Source organism: Canis lupus, chromosome 8, assembly GCF_003254725.2.
Source record: "Canis lupus dingo isolate Sandy chromosome 8, ASM325472v2, whole genome shotgun sequence".
Taxonomy (NCBI): domain Eukaryota; kingdom Metazoa; phylum Chordata; class Mammalia; order Carnivora; family Canidae; genus Canis; species Canis lupus.
Window position 1 is genome coordinate 48,201,826 of NC_064250.1, and position 19,981 is coordinate 48,221,806.

The 19,981-nt window shown below is 51.7% G+C and overlaps 1 protein-coding gene and 1 long non-coding RNA gene across 15 annotated transcripts in view; one reads left to right on the forward strand and one right to left on the reverse strand.

Annotated features, from left to right (window-relative positions):
- The window catches only part of PGF (placental growth factor), a 50,809-nt gene that overhangs the window by 15,614 nt on the left and 15,214 nt on the right, over window positions 1–19,981 (reverse strand). For 4 of the 14 annotated variants that reach the window (XM_049113730.1, XM_025443862.3, XM_049113725.1 and 1 more), the window contains exon 3: window positions 3,433–3,573. The exons of 8 other annotated variants lie outside the window; for them this stretch is intronic. The gene's annotated coding sequence lies outside the window, so the exon portion shown is untranslated. Of the gene's footprint in view, window positions 1–2,658; window positions 2,777–3,432; window positions 3,574–19,981 lie in introns of those variants that run through there. 2 more of the 14 variants (XM_049113726.1, XM_035720167.2) reach the window with 2 other exon arrangements.
- On the forward strand, window positions 12,621–13,526 carry LOC125755670 (uncharacterized). The gene is made up of 2 exons (XR_007412716.1): window positions 12,621–12,931; window positions 13,386–13,526. It is a non-coding gene; the product is annotated as an uncharacterized LOC125755670 (long non-coding RNA).

The window sequence follows — 19,981 nt, forward strand, 5'->3', positions numbered from 1 at the left end:
TAAGTCATTTGCCCATAGTCATTTAGCTACTAAGGAAGCAACCAGATGAGGGTCAGCCTGGGTCTTTCTCCAAGCTCTTTTGAGTGGGCATAAGCTCTCTCTGCCAATCAGATTGCAAATACCTTGAAGGTAGAGTCCCTGTCTTGAACCTTTTCTGAGTCTTCCCCTTGCTAGAGCAAAGTGGGTGCTTGACAGACTCTGAAAGGTTGATGTGTGGGAGGGAGAAGCTGTCATCCCAGGCCAGGAACTGACCCTGTCACAGGATGTCGGGCAAATATAAACACAAGGGTCTAGGCCATGGAAACACTTTGGGCCATGACAGTAGTCACCCTGAGCAGCCATGGGTTCTAGTTCTGCATGCCAGGCTGCCAGACCAGCCCCTTCCTCCCAAGGCTGGCCCAAGACACAGGGCTTCCCACACCTTGCTTTAGTCATGGTTTTAGACTTCATCTGCCTCAATCCACCCCAATTTCTAGCCTTTCAGTTTCCTGACCTATTTTTCCATTTTGGCCTAGCCTTTTCATTGTTTTGACCCTCTGAACTATTTCCCAGTTACGACCTTTTCCTATTCCTATAATGGCAATTCAGCATCTGCCTCTGGAGCAGTGTCTCAGGTGGTAGTGGGTAAGCACATTCCCTCTGACCCCATCCCTGAGCCCCAGACCTGGGTATGACCAGAGGTGAGTGAGAAGGAGAGTATCCAAGGACTAGAATCTCTCCTTTCCTGGCCGGCAGGGACAGCAGCAGCAGCAGGCAGCTGGGGCCGAGGGCCTTCCTACTTTATAGGTTGGACAAGCTGTAGCCACCAGCGAGTCAAGATCACCAGCCAGAAGCTGCTTGGTTGGCTTCTTCTGCCTTCTTCTCCTCCTCTTGGGCTGGGATTTCCTGTGGGCCCACCCAGGCTTAACTCTGAGGCCCTTTCCTTCTTTCCATGTACTCCTTCCAGGCAGGCTGTGATGGCCTCACTGGCCACCACTACTGGGTGGGACACCCCTCGCCCAGGTTCCCCCAGCACCTTGAATTGCCTCTCCATCATAGCACCTAGCTCTCAGTCTCATCACTGCCCAGCTACTTGTTTCTTTCCTCAGACTATAGGTCTGAGAGGGTAGACAGTACCTTGTCCAGTGTCTGGTACACAATAAGGGTTTAATGTGTGTTGAGTTGGATCAATCCTCCAAGCACTCTCTCCTCCCTCCATAGGAAAAATGTCCCAAGTCTTCCCATTCCTTACCCAATTGTCCTTCACTCATCAGAGGTAGCCCTCCTGGACCCCATGCTCAAGACAACTTGGGTGGGCCTCTCTGGTAGGGGTGAGTGTGGGAGGACAACCTCCCATTACTATGTAATCACGCCCTGGGTTGGTCACCACAGCCCTGCTGGCCCCCAGGGGACAAGGCTCATGCTTCTGGCCAGAGACCAGAACCTAGTGGGGGGCCTGGGGTGGGGTCAGGCTGGAAAGGAGGCAAAAGTAGAGCCCATGGGTGACCAAGTGGTTCCCAGGGGTGGGAAACAAGATGGCACCGGCCACGAGGACTGCGAACAAGGGAAGCCAGGCAAGGTGCCCGCAGCCTTGTCCCCGGCCTTCAGGGCGACGCGTCGTCACCAAAGGATCGGAAACCTGTACTTTGGGAACTTGGCAGCCAGGGCTGGGTTTTTCGTGTTTTCTGTAATTATTTCCCTTTTGTTCTCCCTTAGTATTTAGTAAAGCCCTTTGTGAAAATGCCAGCTGGTCTCAGCTGTGCTAAGAGGATGACAAAGGGGTCCTCTGTGCGTGCTTGGCCCTCCACTTTAATGGAGGGACCTCGCTTAATGGTGACAGCAGAGTCAAGGACCACCAAGGGCAAAGGGAGGCTCTGGGGCCACAGCCAGCACCTCGTGTTCAGCGGCCTCTCTGACTCTGAGGCTTCTTCCGGGTCCCAGACTGGCCTTTATTGAAACCAGAGGGGCTAGAGGGCTGGCCAGCCATGGCTGCTTTGAAGGAGGGCATTTGTTCAGATCCTGATGGTGTCCAAGGCTCTCGAGAAATCCGGAGGCCAGGCACCTGCTGTGCTCCAGCTACCCAACAAGGCGGGGGGGTGGGGGGGGCAAACCCTCCCCAGCTGGGGCCACTTGACAAGCTGATGTCGAGGAATCAGGCTCATGAGCGGGTGCCAGAGCTGCCTCCCTTTCCTGCCTTCCCAGCTCAGGAGCCTTGCTAAGTCTTGGTCCCCTGCCTGCACGCTGCCCACCAGGATGGACGCTCAGCTGGTCCCTTCCCAACTGCGGGGACCCTCCACGTCCTTATCTCCTGTGACTATGCCCTGCTTTCCCTCCCACCCTCCTCTCTTCCCCATTGCGTCTCTCAGCTGCCCTGGTGAGAGGGGCCTGGGAGACCTTCCTCCTCAGGAACAATCGCCCCTTTCTCTCTGTTGTGTAAGTGATACACGAGGAAAGGAAGCTATTTGTAACTAATCGGCTGTGATGTGGAACGGAGTTTAGGGAGCCGACGGCCCCGGGGCTGTCCCGCCTCTGCGACAGCTGGGTGGTTGGGGATGGCAGGTCACCCTTCTCCTCCCCCACCCCGCCAGGGAGGCCTGAGGGGTGACGGCGGGTGGGAACACTGCCTGCGCAACAGGCTCTGCGTGTGACACACTGAATACATGGGAATCTCGCAATCACCTTGAAGGGAAGTATTGTTTTTCCCACGTTTCAGATGAGGAAGCACAGGCTCAGAGAGGTGAATTCCCTCTGCTAGTGAGCAGGAGGAGGGAGAAGGATGGACAAGGACCAGCTGAGGCTATACAGGGAGGCAAAAGTTGCGCAGGGATTAAGAATCTGCTTCTTACTAGCCGTAGCTAGTCTTTTCAGCATTCCAACCCCAACTCAGAGGCTGATTGTGTAATTTAAATGAGAAAGTGGAAGTCGGTCACGTAGCAGTGCCCGGTACCACCGTACGTGCTTAATAACTTCAGCTACTATGATTGTTTCCTGCAGAAAGGGGAAAGAGGCCAGGTTACCCCTACCAAGTTGCAAGGAGACCTGGCTGCGATCACCATGGATAGCAGAAAAGCCATCCTGCAGGAGACAAGGCTTCTAGGTTATTCTTCTGCCATCTGAGGGGTGGAGCTAACCTCAGGGAACCTCTTCCCCATAGATTGGGAATCCAGGGAGGAGATGGGAGAGAAGAGGGCCTCCATAACCACTGGGCCCCTTCTCTGTGTCACTTATATAAGGAGACAGAGATGCTACTCATTCAGAGATAATCATAGATAATTATGAGTTAGCATCTGAAAAACCAGAATCAAGGTGCAAAGTGCTCTGGGAGCATAGAGTGGGGAACATGATGTTGGCATGTGTGATGTGTGCGTGGATGGGGGTGGAGAATCAAAATAGATATCGGATCTCCCTGGCCTGGGAATCCTGACCATCCTTTCCCCCAGAGAAGGCACTCACCCCAGAGGCTGGAAGATTCTATGAAAGGGGAAGGGAAATGAGTCCTAGAACCAGGGCCTGGGGCTTCTTGGGGAAGGTCTTCAAGCTCGAGCCATGTCTCCAAGGTTGGGTAGTGTGACAAAAATCTTCTGCAGGGACTCCCTCAAAGGGAAAAAGAAACAAACAAACAAACAAACAAACAAACCAACAAACCATGTTGCCTGCTTCCTAGGTAGTCACTGAGGAACTGCTCTGAGCACTTGTGAGGAGGTCGAGGAAGACAGCAACCAGAAGACCCATCCCACCCCTCAACCTCACAACACTGTGTTCAGAGACTGCAGAGTCTAGGGAGACAGCCAGTCTGGCCTGAAGAACTGGCAGTGGGGCAAAGACCTGAAGTCTTTGCTTGGTGCTCACTCTGATGCAGAGAACCCTGAGGGTGGAGAGGGGGTTTCTGTTTCTCTCAGGAATAACGCTGTCTCTGTTGTGGGTCGAAAGGCTAGGGGAGACAGTACAGACTAAACATCTCATAATTGGAACAGTGTGGACATGGGTGAGGATCCCTCTGAAGGCTTATATCTGTTCCATTTTAATGTCATCTCTGAGAGTGTTAGCCACTGGTCAAGTTGTCATGCTGTATACCTCAGAGGGAGGGGGGCCATCCGGTGAATCAGCAGGACTCGAGCTAATGATGGGGGAGAGAAAGAGCTGCATCTTCTGTGGGTTCTGTATGCATTCAGCCCTACTCAGTGCCAGCCCCTGGGCTCAGTACTAGGGACACCAAGTCAGCGGCCTTTGAGGGGCTTCTGGTCCAGCAGGAAAGGCGTAATGTTGGCTTAAACAAAGTCTGTGCAAGCAAAACCCTACAAGGCTTCTGCCATAGACTCATGGTCATGGGCAGGTGAGTGGCTCTAAATCTTAAGATGGTCTATCCTCTGGAGGACTTTAAGGCACATGAAAGAGAATGAAAGAGGTCTAGAGAGGGGCAAGAAACGCTTCACATAGAGAAGGTAATGCTTATGCAGTGTCTTACAGGATGAATGGAATTTTATCAGGAATCAAAGGGCCAAAGGAGCATTGGAGTCAAGGGGAGTAGCTTGGTGAGGTATGAATTTTTGAGGGACATCAAGGAATCTGGTGGGGCTGGACTGTGTGCAGGGGAGGGGAGGGACTGTATCTGGAGCTGAGCAAGATGTTGAAGGGAAGGCTGAGGTCAGATTGTGAAGTGCTTTGAAGGCAGTGTTGAGAGTTCATAGTTTATTCTGAGAGCTCTAGGGAGCTATTGCAAATTATTGAGCAGGAGAGTGAAATAGCCAGATGTGTATTTTGTAGAAACAACTCAGGGCAGGTAGAGGGTTTGGCATAGAGGCAGGAAGACTGAATCTGTGGTTGTCATGGAACTGAGAGTGGCCTGAATCAGTGGCTGTGGGAGGAGATGGGGTGGGCAAATGGTACCCAGATAGAAGTTCATTTTCCAGCCTTCTTTATTTATTTATTTTTTAAAGATTTTATTTATTTATTCATTAGAGACAGACAGAGAGAGAGAGAGAGAGAGAGAGAGAGAGAGAGAAGCAGAGACACAGGCAGAGGGAGAAGCAGGCTCCATGCAGGGAGCCCAATGTGGGACTTGATCCTGGGTGTCCAGGATCAGGCCCTGGGCTGAAGGCAGGTGCTAAACCGCTGAGCCACCTGGGCTGCCCCTCCAGCCTTCTTTAGAGCTCATGATGGCCTGATGACTAAGTTCTGGCCAATTTTTGCCCATCAGGGATTCTTAGGGCTCTGGGGATAAGTGGAAGCATTGGGTTTGACCTCTGGGAAGTTTCTTTAAACAGAGAAGCATTTCTGTCTGTCAGGTTTTTGTCTGGAACTCAAATATGATAGTAGGAGCTTGTGCAGTCATCTTGGACCAGGAAGATGAGTTGGAAGGACTTTAGATCCCTAAAAATGTTCAGGGTCGCCATACTAGCCCAAGGCAAATAAATTTCTATCTTATTCAAATCAGTTATTTCAGAGTTTTCTGTTAACATATGTGCTGATCCTCGTTTTGCCTTATGAAGGTGAAAAAATGAGTTCCGCAGTTCTACTTGAGTTTTATAGAGAAAAGGCTGCATTCTTCCACGGCTTATCCTGGGGAATGAATCATATCACTGTTTCCTGGGGAGAATCAGGGCTCTCCCATTCCCCCACAGTTCAAAGCAGGAATGGGGAGGCCACTGTCAAGGATACAGATGTTGCGGCCCAGCTGAGCTGGACCTGCCTCCCCAGCCACATCCCTCCCTTCCCAGCGCTCATCTTTCCCCAGAAAGCACAGGAAGGAAACTGTGTTGGGGGCAAGGGGTACAGAGGGGAGCCAGATTAGTTCCTCTTATGGTTGGATTCCCAGGGGTGGAGGAGACAGAAAGTCTAGCAGAGCCTTCAGCAGACAGACAGTGGATCTCCAGCTGGCCCTTTGGGCCCCAGGCTCTTCTCTGAGTCAAAGAACACTTGGCTACTTCTCCAAAGATCCTCTTCTGCCCCCAGCTCCCCTCATCTTGGAGAAGAACAGGGGCCTTGAGACTAGCCCTGGAGGCACGACGGGGCAGCACTGGCTCCTGCCTTGGTAAAATAGGAGAGAGGGAGCTGTGAGGGTGGGGGGGACGGCAGTTAGGCTGGAAGAGACATCTGCAGCTGCATTCTCTGATTTTCCAGCCCTAGCTTTAGGTCAGGAAAGCTCTGGGGAGTCCATTTCTCCCCAACACTAATCAAATGCTCCAGATGACCTCAAATACCTTGAATCACTTCCCTATCTTTCTGCCAGGAACCTGTGGGAGTTCCCGGGGAACCCATACTTACTGAGCACTTACTATGTGGCAGGTCTCACGTGCCCAAGTCTGACCTCATCCCATCCTCACAATAGCCTTGAGAGCTGGCATCGGCCCCATGTGAGCAGATGAGAATGATAAGCCACAGATTACGTAACTTGTCTCAGGTCACCCAGCCAGTGAGTGGCTGAGCTGGACCGTGAACACTAGTCACGTGACTCCAAAGACCAGGCCTGTGCTGGATGGTGCTGGGGTGTTCCAGGGGGCTGGGGTAGGGGGTGGGGGCTTCCTCTGCCTAAGGTCATAGAGGGCAGTTTCTAGGTCACCCCAAACCTAGATCAGATTGTGAAGGAGGGCACAGTCCTGGGCATCCCGCCTTTCCAGCATCCCTGCATTTCACCCCATCTCACCATCCACTCATTTCCTCCTGCCTTGTCTTCACCCAGGTTTCCACAAACACTGGATTTGTAATTTGACCAATAATAATAATAATCCCCCCAAATAATAATAATAAGAAGAATCCCTTATAGAAGAAGGCATCTGGGTGGCTCAGTTGGTATGTTTTCTGCTCAGGTCATGATCTCAGGTGCTTGGGGAGACCTGGGAAGGGCTCCCTGCTCAGTGGGGAGTCTGCTTTTCCTTCTCTTTCTGCCCCTTCCCTTGACTTGGGCTCTTTCTCTCTCAAATAAATAAATAAAGGTTTTTTTTTAATATTTTTATTTATTCATTCATGAGAGACATACAGAGAAAGAGGCAGACACAAGCAGAGGGAGAAGCAGGCTCCATGCAGGGAGCCTGATGTGGGACTCGATCCCAGGACCCCTGAGCCAAAGGTAGATGCTCAACTGCTGAGCCACCCAGGTGTCCCCTAAATAAAATCTTAAAAAAAAAAATCCCTTATAGAGGTTTGATGATTTCAAACCCCTTACATATACTTAGTGTGCTGACAATACCTCTGTGAGGCAGTCCAGTGAGGAAATGGAAGTGAGTTGTCTGGGGCCACACAGCTGGCGACGGACCTACACCAAACTCAATTTCTCAGCCCCGATCCCTCATCTCAGGCTCGTCAGCACTTTTTGAATGACACCTACACTGTCCCAGGCCTGGTGCTGGCTACTGGGGCCTAAGACATACTCTTGGCCACTGAGACACTCAAAACAACCCATCCTAGGAAGAAAAAGCTAAGGTATCATCCTGAAGACCCACAGCTGAGATAAGCAGCAGTGGGGGATGGTGTCTTCAGAAGAGTCCATTAGAGGGACCATTGTTCCCTCTCTCCAGGGACCACAAATCTTCCATAACATTATGCCATATTTATGATGCTTACCATATCCAAATACCACCTACACTACTATTTATTTATTTGCATATATTGATTCATTTTAACTTGAAAAAACTAATTTTAAAGAAAGCTTGATACCACTATCTTAGAAAGGTAACTATAAAAAGCAACTAAATTATAGGTGGATGTTACTGGTGAAGACTCTGGACCTGAGGCCTGCTTTCTTTTTGTTAAAAGGAAACACAGCAAGCGTTTGTAAGGTATTAGAGACACATTGGTCCCTAACTGGGGCTTTCTCCCTGACTCATTAGAAGGATAGAAAGAAGACCAGAAGGGGGACAATTCTCTTACTCCATAATTTCAATATTATTAAAGACTAGCCAAAATTATCTCAAACATGCCCCAAATCATCTCATATGTCCATACTTTAAGAACCATTGGCATAGGAAAACAAACATTCTACTGCCAGTGGTCAGGCAGGTATGATGTCTGGGAATTGGACCCCATAGAGCAATAGGGAGGGGTCATGTTATCTTCTCTCTATAATAAAGAACAAAAAGGAATCCCTGGGTGGCTCAGCAGTTTAGTGCCTACCTTCAGCCCAGGGCATGGTCCTGGAGTCCCAGGATCAAGTCCCACATCGGGCTCCCTGCATGGAGCCTGCTTCTCCCTCTGCCTGTGTCTCTGCCTTTGTCTCTCTCTATGTTTATCATAAATAAATAAATCTTTTTGAAAATAAATAAATAGGGGATCCCTGGGTGGCTCAGTGGTTTAGCGCCTGCCTTTGGCCCAGGGTGCGATTCTGGAGTCCCAGGATCGAGTCCCACGTCGGGCTCCTGGCATGGAGCCTGCTTCTCCCTCTGCCTGTGTCTCTGCGCCTCTCTCTCTCTCTCTCTCTCTCTCTCTCATAAATAAATAAATAAATAAATAAATAAATAAATAAATAAATAAATCTTAAAAATAAATAAATAAATAATAATTAATTAAATAGAAAAGAACAAAAGGATAGCTGGGCTTCTTAGCTTTGGTATATCCTTTTATAGCCTGCAAAGAGAGGAGCACCCGGGTGGCTCAGTCAGTTAAGCTTCTGCCTTCAGCTTGGGTCACGATCCCATGGTCCTGGGATCGAGTCCTATGTCAGGCTCTCTGCTCACTGGAGAGCCTGCTTCTCCCTCTCCCTCTGCCTGCCACTCCTCCTGCTTAATCTTAATGCTCTCTATCTCTCTCTGTCAAATAAATAAAATCTTAAAAAAAAAAAAAGCTGCAAAGAATCTTTTGTTTTGTTTTGTTTTTTTTAAGTATTTGAAGCTCACACCTTGGGAAGCCCACAAGATCCCCACATAACTTTCCTCTCTATTAGGGCTGGAGAAAGCTCAGTGGAGGTCACAGGGCCTCCCCAAGGTCATCTAGCAGATTACTCCGCAAAATACTGAGCAAATCCTTAATGGTCCTCTCTAGAGTACCCCCATCCTCAGGTAGGTGAATGTAGCAACCACTTGGTGCAGAAAACCTGTTCCCCACTGAAGAAAACCCAGACCCTTGGGGGTTGGTCCTGGAAGAAGAGCTTCTGGAGGAACCATCTTGGGAGTCTGATCTTGGCCCTTGAAACTGGGTTCACCTTCCCCTAGGGGTGTCTCTCTTCCTGACTCCCACTGCCCCCACCCTACTGGTTCCAGTGGGTACTCAGAGAAGGAAGGACAAGGGGACACAAACACCGAGGGAATAGGGATGGGTCACTGTGAGACCCTGAGGTGTCTGTGTTCCAGTGTCCAAGTCCTGGTGGCTGTTCTTCCTGGCCTGTGCCTGCCTCCATGTGTATGGCTCATCTGCTAGCCCACTACCTGGGGTCCCCCTAATTTTGTTCCCTCTTCATGGTCCAGGTCCAAATAATCCCACTCCCAGGCTGCCTGGCCAGGCCTTTCTAGTTCAGGGCTGGTTCTTGCACCAAGAGATACACTTTTCATCACTGGTGTCAGCAATGCTTTCCCTTCCAGGGAGATCTACCTCTCATATTCAGGGTATGGCCTAGCCGTATATACACAGTCACTTTGTTTTAATTAAACAATATAAATTTATTGTAGAAAATATGAATTAGCATAAAGAATAAAATAAAAATCACCCAATCTGATCAGCCAGAGAAATCCCCTATTAACATTTTGTTGTATATCCAAGTTTTTTTTATGCACATGTATCTTTTCTTCTTATAAAAAATGGCATCTTACTGTTTTGTAGTATGCTTTTCTCCATTTTTATCATATTTTGGTAATACCTTTTCATATTAGTAATGAAAATTCTATAGGACCAGCAGCATTGGCACTGCCTGGGAGCTTGCTAGAAATGCAGGATTTTAGGTATTAGACCTGTAGAATAAAAATCTTCATTTTAACAAGATCTCCAGGTGTATCTTAAAGTTTGAGAGTGCTATTTGGTGTATTTTTTTAAAAGATTTATTTATTTTAGAGAGAAAATACGTGAGCAGGAGGAAGGGCAAAGGGAGAGAGAGAATCTCAAGCAGACACGCTGCCCAGTATGGAGCCTGACGTGGTGCTCGATCCCAGGACCCTGAGATCATGACCTGAGGCAGAACCGAGAGTTGGCTGCTGGCATCATTTTTAATGATCATACTCCCAAGGGATACTTGCAACTATGTGACTAAATTTTTCTTTTCCAACCTACCTATAACTGGGAATTTAGGTTATATCTAATGTTTTCTCTGTTATTAACAACACTATAATAAGCATTTTATACATATTTGTTGTTCATGTCCCTTAAATTCCTAGGAGTAGAATTTCTGGGTCAAGGACTTTTTTAAAAAAAGTTTATTTATTCATGAAAGACACACAGAGAGAGGGAGAGACATAGGCAGAGGGAGAAGCAGGCTCCTTGCAGGGAGCCCAATGCAGGACTTGATCCCAGGCCCCAGGATCACAACCTGAGCTGAAGGTAGATGCTCAACACTGAGCCACCCAGGTGCCCTCTCAAGGATTTTTGATGCTATTATCAAGTTGTCTTACAAAAAGACTGTTCTAGCTTACACTCTACCCTGCAATGTCCAAGGGCAATGAGATCCCTACAACCCAGCCATCTCAGTGTTATCATTTTTTTACATCTCTACCCTCAGTTCTGTGAAAGGAACATTTCAGGGTTGGCTCTGGACGTTTCCCTGTTACTAGGCTGTCAGGTTGTACATTCTTCCATGTGAGTATTGGCCATTTGCATTTCTACAGGCTGTGTTTGCTGGGCTCTTTTACAGCCCAGCTGGTAAAGCTCAGGAGAGGTCACCGGGCTTACATAAGGTTTTCCAGCAAGTTACCCACTGAGATAAGTAGAGATGTTGTCACTGAGGACCGCAGAGAGGGTGGCCTGAGCCCAGTTCTGGTGGAGAGCTCTGCACAGAGTAGATGCTCATGTTGCTGCCTCCCTGAGAGTATGGTCAGCATGGGTCCAGTTCAGACTCAGCCTGGATCTTTTGTGCCTCAGCCTGGACTTGTGTCCAGACCCCAGAGCGAGTGCCAGCCAAGCCCCCGCCTCCTGGCTTGGTGAGGCCTGGGTACTGGATGCCACCCAGGATGGTGGAGTCAGCCTCTAGCTGGGCACTCCATGGCTCCCCAGGCGGGCAGGGTGGCCGGCCAGATGTGGTGGGGAGAGCCGGTGGTGAGGACAATTCAGGGAAGTGACCCTGCCCGGTAGCAGAGCTCCTGCCCCAGCAAGCATTGTGAGCCGCCCACTGGCCACTGTTGCTAAAGCTGCTGACGATGGCTGCAGGAAGCTGAGCTTACTCAGCCCCGGCTGAGGGGCTGCACGTGGCTGTGTTTGCTACTTCCCTCCACCCAGCCTTCCTCCCAGGCACAGCCGCCCCACCAACAGCTGGGGGAAGCTGTGCGTGGGGAGGAAACAGGCAGGACCACCCCCCACATCCCCTGCAAAGCTGCACCTGTGCTCTGCTGGCCTGCCACCTGTTGCCTGACTGCACGTGGGGCCTGCCCGGGAGCCTCAGCAGCAGGGTGTGGTGTGGGGCTGGGACCTAGAGTGGGTCCTGGCCTGGGGCAGGCAAGCTAGGAGTGGGACCCTGTGTTGACATCTACTGAATGCACCACTTGCTCCCCACTGCGACTGGGGTGCTTGAGCTATCATCTCCCTCTGACATAAATGAAAATCAAAGCTCAGAAAATAAGAGTAATAATAGCTGAATCTAGAGCTTGCTTATTAGGTACCAGGAATTCTGCAGCACACATTGCAAATGTTAACTTATTCACGTCTCACAAGAATAGCAAGTATTCCCATTTTCCCTGAGGAAACCCAAACACAGAGAGGTGAAGGCACTTGCCCTAGGTCACATAGCCTATAAGAGGCAGACCAACGTGCCTAACTGCAAAATCACACCATTAACGCTCCCCTTTGCTACTGAAGGGTCCCTACAGGAGCACCCAAGCTGTTCCTCATGTGGTACTGTTCAGCAAGAGTCCCCTGCCCCTAGGCCTCTGTCTCACCATCCCCTTCTGTGTCTCCATTCCCCCCTACCCCAGGTGTCCTTGGGGACTGGCTCTCAGATGCTGTGTCCTCTGGCTGTCTTTATCCTGCCCTGACTCTGGGTTTCTCTGGCTCTTCTCTCTGGTAGGCAAAGGGGACAAAGAGGGAGTTTGCATGGAATGTGGCAAACGAATTGTGGCACCCAGTTGCCATGGGCAGCAGAAGAGTGTCTCCCTGGCTGGGAGATGAATGGGTAGAGAATAAAGCAGAGGGGAAGGGAAAGAGGAGCCAGTCCAGAGGCTGGGGGGCCAGTGGACCTGGTGTCTGAAGGATGAGGGGGTGAATCAGGGAGACTGTGGCAGCCCCGGGCCCCCATGCACCTTTTGTCTTTGGCAGTGGTGGCAGTGGCCGCAGGCCTTGACAAGGGATACTGTTGCTGTTGCCAGCCTTGTGCTGCCAAGGATGGGACAGCAGGAAGAAGGGGGTTGTTCTCAGAGTGAGGGTCTCTTCGTAAGCCTGTTGACAAGCTTTCAAGCCTACAAGATGGGATTCTGGGTTCTCAACAGATTCACTTCTATCCCAAGTGGGGCTCAAAGCCAGGTTTCTGGGCCTTTGGCAATCAGGTTGGAATCTAACCACCAGCTGTCACGGTAACCTTTATCTCTAGAACTGCATGGAAAGGCGTAGAGTCTGCAGCTCAGGGGACCAGAGGCTCATTAGTACATGACAATGGGCAAGCCCATGGGTGTGCCAGGGGGAACCCTACAAGGTTGGGCCCAGGAAAGGGTCTGACTTTGGCCCAGCAGCTTCCTTCTAGTCCTGGCCTCTTCCCGTCAGTGTCTCCAGGGTCTGGCCTAACTAAGTTGGGCTTCAGCCAAGCTGGCTGGCCTCCAGGTGGATTTGGGACAGACAGCTGGGATGTGGTGTTTCCCGCTCTGAAGAGATGGAGGCTGGAGATGGGGCCGTGGTAGGGCTGGAATCTGGAGTGCTGGGCCCCTCAGGGATGGATCTCAGCAGGATGGTGGTGTCATGGGTGGGTGGAGGCTGGATGGATTATCTCTAGTGAAGTTTTCCAGCGAGGGGATATGTCAAAGGATTAGGGCCAGGTGGTCCCCATACCTCCACCCTTCTTTATCTGGGTGCCTATGAGACCTGCGTGGGTCCCTCTGGAAGGCCAGCCAACTGGCTCTGAAACTCCTCTGTCCTCACCCTATGGCTCTCACTTTTTCCGGAGAATAGTTTCCCTCCTGCCCGGGGTCAGGTCAGCCTGCACTCCTGATTCTGGTGTTGATACTGTGGTCACTCCTCAAGAGGACCTTTGTTTGGGTCTACAAGGCATACGTAATAATAACTCAGTCCTTCCCCCAGCTCTTAGCTGCCAGGTTCAGCCCGGGTCCTTTTTTCTGTCCTTCCCTGTCTAGACAATTCCTATCCATCCTATGAGGCCCATGTCAGATGTGAAGCTCCTGCTCCTCCCCAACTGTTCCAGGCAGAATCACTCATTTCCTGTGCTAATGAAGCACAGAGCACTGAGTGAATAAAGCTTCCCAAAGAGGAAAAAAGCTTCTGGTATTGACAGTCTCCTGCTCAAACATTTTCTATGGCTCCCCATTGTGAAAAAGCCTTTTGCCCTTTTGGGATTCACCAGTCCCCCAGCCACAGAATCCTCCACTCAAGTGGTCCCTTAGCCTTCCCCAAACTTGGTCTGAACCTTCCCCTCTCCACAGCCCTACTCAGGCCATCCCCTCTTCCTAGAACACACACCATCACACTCACCTAGTGAAATCCTACCCATTCTTCCATTTTGTGGCTCCCAGAGGCTGCTGGCTCTTGAAAAGGCACAGGAGAAATGGCCCTTGGGGGCCCAGGGATCTTCCTCTATCCCGTCCCTGATCTCTGGAGCCAATGACCCCTGAACAACCTGCATCATATAGTCCTTAATCTGGACCAAGCAGGAGCTGACAACCTCTCATTAATATGTCCCATGTAAGTGCAAATGAGTGTGTCACTGTGTGTGAATGAGCCAGATATATTCACAGGAGGATATAAGTAAGCACGTGCAGAGGGAGGGAGCCATGTGCGTGTTTGGAAATGTGTAGGAATAAATGTGCTTCTCCATGTGTGAAAGCAGGCATGTCATGTCTGTGTGAACATGTGTATGCACATGAGCCTGTGCAGGTGAACCTGTGCCCATGTGCCAAAGCATGTGTGCACACATAAACCTATCCGGGTGCTTTGGTATGTTGAAGGTGTGCTTGTACACACAGGCAAATCTGTACATGCATGTGGGTGTACGTGTCCAGCCGAGGGGTACTGGGGAAGGCCAAGGCCAGTCAGTCTGCCTTCCACAAACCTCTCAAGCTCTGGGGACATGAGGAGGGACTGTACACTGCACCCTAACTTTTGACAGAGAGACATGCAGAATCCCTGTGTGGTTGCTGGGTTGTGATGATGAGCAGCTATGGGGACCTGGCCCCAGGCCCCCAACCTTCAGTATCTCTGTCCCCACTGAGCTGGTAACCAAGACCAGGAGGGCTCAGCAGGAGATAATGGCTCTGTCCTGGTCCTCAGGCAACAAGACCCCACCCTAGGCCTGTGAGGAGCTGCCTATGCTGGGCCATGGCAGTGGGGACAGTGACAGGGCCAGAGTACCCAGAGAATGCCAGGTCTATGGTCCTCCTTCCTCTGGGGACTGAACTTTGAAAAAACAAAGCGGCAAGTTAATGCTCAGGGAGAGTCCATTATGTGAACCCACTTTAGATAGAGCAAGGATATATAGGTTTAAAGTGCAGCAAGGGAGATTAGGCTAGACCTGAGGAGGGAGTGTCCTTCACTGACAAAGCCCACAAAATCTATGCCCTCAAAGATCCCACCAACAGGATCCATATCCACCCACAGGGCTGGTGGAGTGGGTCAGACAGGAGGCTGGCCTGGGTGACCTTTAGAAGTACCCCCTCCCACTACTGTCCTGGCTCTTTCCTCTACAGCTCTGAGGGGGCCCAAAGGGGCATCTGGGGAGAGAATTAGTCAGGCGCACTTCCATGCACTGCTCCCAAGATCCTTCCCTCCTCCGGAACCTTCTTATCCCTCATTTCCTGCAGCTCTTCTCTCACCTCTGAGTGGCTGCCCCAGCCTTGGCCCCAAAGTGGTTTCCTCACTCCCTCCCTGCTTCCAGAATTCTCCCAGCAGACCACCCCCAAAGGCCCAGCCCAGTCCCGCCTGGTCCCTGGAGTGCAGCCCTGGGCCTCCCACCCTGAGGAAAGGCGCTTAGAGGCTCAAACTGGGAGCGGCACTGGGGTGGGGGCAGGGAGACAACAGGCCTGGTGGGCAAGAACCCTCACCTGGGTGGTTCTCAGGGAACTAAGGCCAACTGGACTTGAGAGTGTACCCTGGTGTGGGGTCAGAGGAGCCCTAGGACCACCGCCTTGGTGCTGGAGATCCCACTTCTTAAGGGAGTTGGGTTCCCCACCTTGCCTTTCCTGATGGCTTCCTCTGGCTCTCCAGGGAGTGGCCATGGGAGAGGACATGCAGAGGTGCTTGAGGAGGATGGGGAGAGGTGAATACACCCACACACCCTGGGATCCCCTCCTCCTCCTCGTCCTGGAGCTCGTATGCCTTCCCTGGGAGGTCTGACCCAGGCGAGCCCAGGGACGAGAGGAGGAGGTCATTAATCACCGTTATTTATTATTTCTTATGTAAGCAGTGTTATGAAACATGGGACCTTGTACCAGGCACAACAGGGAATATGTGAAAGATGGCCCCTACTAGTAAGAGCTTCCTGTGGGATGACCAGGTAGGCTCAGGAACCATAGGGCTGCCTGCAGGCCAGTATGGAAACAGTGGTGTAGACTGGACTGGGATCTGACTTGAGGTAGGTCAGCCCTGCTATCTCAGGGAGCCCTAAGGTAGGAAGGGAGCTGGGTTTGGGGCCCCCTGAACCATAACAGGCCTAGATCAGTTCTGGCTCCGGGGTGGCCTGGGTCACAGCTGGAGTTGTCAACATATTGACCCAGGAGGAGATAACATCCAAAGGGCTTGGAGTCCCAGTCAGACAAGGAGGGGAATGTCGCCGGAAAAGATCCCTGGCCCCTAGAGGGATCAAACTAAATGGGGCTTTAATAGGTCTCTTCCAGCTCAGATTTCATGGGTAATTGGAAGCAGGTCCTGAGCTGAGCAGAGTGGGCTGGCTCTGTGGGCTGGCTCTATGGGCTGGCTCTAGGAGCCTTATGGGCTGGGGCCTGAAGAGAGGCAGAGGGATGCTGCCTCCATGCCACTCCACACACCAGACTGGCCTCACTGGGGCTCCTGGATTACCTTTACACTGCTTTGGAAGTGCTGCTGTTTTAACTCCTTCAGGGTAAGAAAATGGATAAACGAGGAGGGAGAACCTGAATCCTGGCTCAGAGGGGAAAAGAGAAGCAGGTCATGTACTAGATACATACTAGGCCTTCATTCATTCATTCATCCACTCCACAAATCCACATTAACACTTAAAACTGGCAACCACCCTTTAAGATAGAGCCTTTACATTTTTGTTTTTTTTGTTTCTAAGATTTTTTATTTATTCATGAGAGAGACAGAGAGAGGCAGAGACAGGCAAAGGCAGAAACAGTTTCCATGTTTTGGAGCCTGACATGGGACTCGATCCGGGGACTTCAGGATCACACCCTGGGCCAAAGGCAGGCACTAAACCACTTAGCCACCCAGGGATCCCGACGTTGTTTTTTTAATTGCAAAAGAAGGCACACACTTGCTGAAATAAGATTCAAGCAATATCAAGGCATCTTAAGTAAAAGTGAAAATTCTCCTCCCCCACACCATTACTTGATCCTTCCCTCACTACTCGCATACGTCAGGGGTAGCTTCTGTCTACAGTTTATTGGATCTCCTTCCAGACCATCTTCAGTGCATTCTGTACTCCATCCTGACGTTCTGATTCAACAATACATCATTAATATCCCTGCAAGGCAATCAGCAGAGTGTGGATATTCCTCATTCCCATTTTAAAGATGAGAAAAACAGATTCAGAAAGCATTAGTGATTGTCCCAGACTGCACAGCTTGGCCTTGTTCTCACTCTGCCAGAGCTTCCAGCCTCTTCCCTGCAGCGGATAGATATGATAGAGGGGAGAGGCTGGAAACCCCCTGAGGGAGGTCTGGGATGAGAGAGGGGGACTGGAAGTGAGAAGGAAGCAGTGGGCTAGGAGTGGGTACATAGTCTGCTTGGATGCAGTGGCACCCCTCCTCTAGTGTCCTCCAGGATCCCTCAGTGTCCTCTCTGTGGCTTCGACGCCCTAGATGTCTGGGCTGGGCAGGGCTCGTTAGCTGGTAGTGGAGGGGTTTTCAAACCAAATCTGTCAAGAGGAAAGGAAGGATTGCATTTTGGCCTCTGATGTACCTGGGACACACACATTCCTCCCCTGGCCTCAAGGGGCATTTCTTGCCTAACATCATTGGTGGGTGCTGGCCACTGCCCCTGCCTGCTAATGCTGACTAGATGGACCTGTTCTCCCGCCAGGACTACCATCCTATATTCCCATGTGGCCACAAGCTAGCTGGCCTCTAGCATGTCCACCAGTGAGGGGAGGGAGGCAGCCCTTACCCCAGCCCAGGCCCTGAGCAGCCAGGACCATCTCCTACTCACAGAGGGTTTGGGGCACCTCCTAGGAAGGTGACTGAGGGGACAGGCAGGTGGGAGGCCAGCCCAGCCTGTGCCTCAGCCTAAAATATAAACAAGACCAGCTCTGAAAAGGTCGTGACCCAGAAAGCCTCCACACCAGACCTAACCTTCCTCCTCCCTGCCTGGGACCTCCAAGGAAGGGAATCCGGGAAGCTGAGAGAACACAAAGGATGGGCAAGGAAGAAAATATCTAGTGTTCCTTCTGGGCAGACATAGATGCTCATACCCAGGCACACACATACACCTTCATGTGTGTGCACATACGCTCATGCCAAAAGGGGGAACTTGGCCAAAATGTGGCAAAGCTGCCTGTTAGAGATGGTTTAGGAGATGCTGCCCTTAGAGGCAGGGGAATAGACCAGATGGCCTTGGGAGAGCTCTCCATTCACGAGACTGTCTGGAAAAATGTTCCCACAAGGACCACCCAGGCCTTGAAGGGGATCACAGAGATTCTCCCACAAAGCAATCAGGCCAATTGGGGGAAATGGATCCATTTGCTGATCCACTCATGTTGTCAATATCCTTGGCAAACCTACTCTGTACCAGGCTCCAGCTGAGCCTGGGAGAATAGATGGCACCTGCCAGGCTCCACTGTCCTAGGCACCAGTGGGCAAATGGGGAAGAGGGTCCCCAACTGGCAAGCGAGGAGCCCATCCCTGCACACAGGGTGGCTCATCAGTCCCTGAGGGGCCATAGGGTGGTTCCCAGCAGAGCTGGCACCCAGTATGAAGACCCTCTGCCCCAGCCCCAGCTGGTGGCCAGCTTAAAAGGAGCCTGGGAAGGCCCAAAGTCTCCTCTCTGTTTACCATGCAGGCCACCCCACAGTTCTGGCTCTGGCTGGGCCGCAGAAAGGAAATCATTAAGGAGGGTCAATTCACCAACTAATCGGATCAGCACGAGCGGCTGCAACATACGCTGTTCCCTCCCTGGCTCCTCTGCTCCCAGCCGGTCACGGTGGCCCCAGTGGCCTGCCTGGCAGGCCGGACCCTGCCCGGCTGCGAGGCCCTTCACAGCAGCCTAATCACCCTGGCGGCGGTGGCTTTAACAACTGTCTGTCCACCAGGCTCCTTCCTGGGGCTTGGTGGAGGGGCTGACCCCTTGCATCTCTCCTCTCAGAGGAGCGGAGGAGCGAGGAGCGTGAGCGGGGAAACTGGATCCCAGCAACAACCCAGTGGCCGCCGTCCAGGGTAACGCCTGGCTCCTTGTGCTGCCTGCTGAGTGTTTGCCCGGCTCCTCGGGCCAGGGGGTTGAGCCTCCCCTGCGCATGGAGGCCACTGCTCCCTCTCTGCCGCCAGGGCTGCCCCCAGTAGATCTGGGGAGGAGGCGCTCCCTGCCAGCCAGAGCAATTAGGTGCCCGGACGTTGAGGTCTGCTTGGCATTTCCTGTGTTGGCTTTGGCTGATGAGGCCAGGCCAGTGGGCCGCCCTCTTGACCCCAGCCCAGTCCAACAGGCACGTCCCAGACTCTGCAGCCCACAGACTTCTGTTCTGTACCCCACAGGGAATCCTGTTCCGGAAAAAAAAGATCACCCCTCCTGGCCTGGGTTCCCACTAAGCTGCCTTCCCTTGCCTTGTAGGGTGCTCTGATACCAGAGGCCTGGCCAGCCCCCAACCTGGCTCATCTCAGTGCATGTTCCTTAGGCTTGGGCATGGAGCCCACAAAATTTGTAGATCTCTGAGCTTCCCAGTGTTTCCTGGATGTGGTGAGGCGCTTCTGGTGGTGGCCGCCCCCCCCCCCCGGCTGAGGTTCCACAGGGAGCTCTGATCTCCCCTGATTTCCTCCTCCCATCTGTCTGTGGAAAAATTTCCCCAGCCCAAGGTCTGTCCTTTGCCTGGACCCCAGGGAAAAGAGGTTGCTCTGGACATAAGCACCCTGGTTCCAGCTTGGGAACCCACGGGAGCTCCCGTCCTCAAACCCGGAAGCACGGGCTTCACCTGTAGGCTTCAGCATTGCTGGCTCCTGCTTCTCAGTTCATGTTTTCTTTGGCTTGGATCTCTGGGACACCAGATTGTCCAAAACAAGACAACTTCATGATACTTATTTTTCCAAAGTGCAGAGTCTGCGACACAATCAGGCTCTTTGTGTGCAGTGAAGTCTCTAGTAACCCCCTCCCCAGTTGCCCCTGTCCCTGCCTGAGCCAGGTCCCCTTGGGGCATGAAGCACTCCTCATTCCCAGTGGCCAGGGGTCTCTGGCCTAGGATTTGGCAAGGCCCAACAGAGAGGGCAGAGCCAAATTCCACCCCATAGACCATCCATCACTGATCCACAGTTCTTTCCTCTCCTCCCCAGTCTTGGGGTGCCAGCATAGCCCCTATAAGGAGAACCAGGAAATCAGAAGA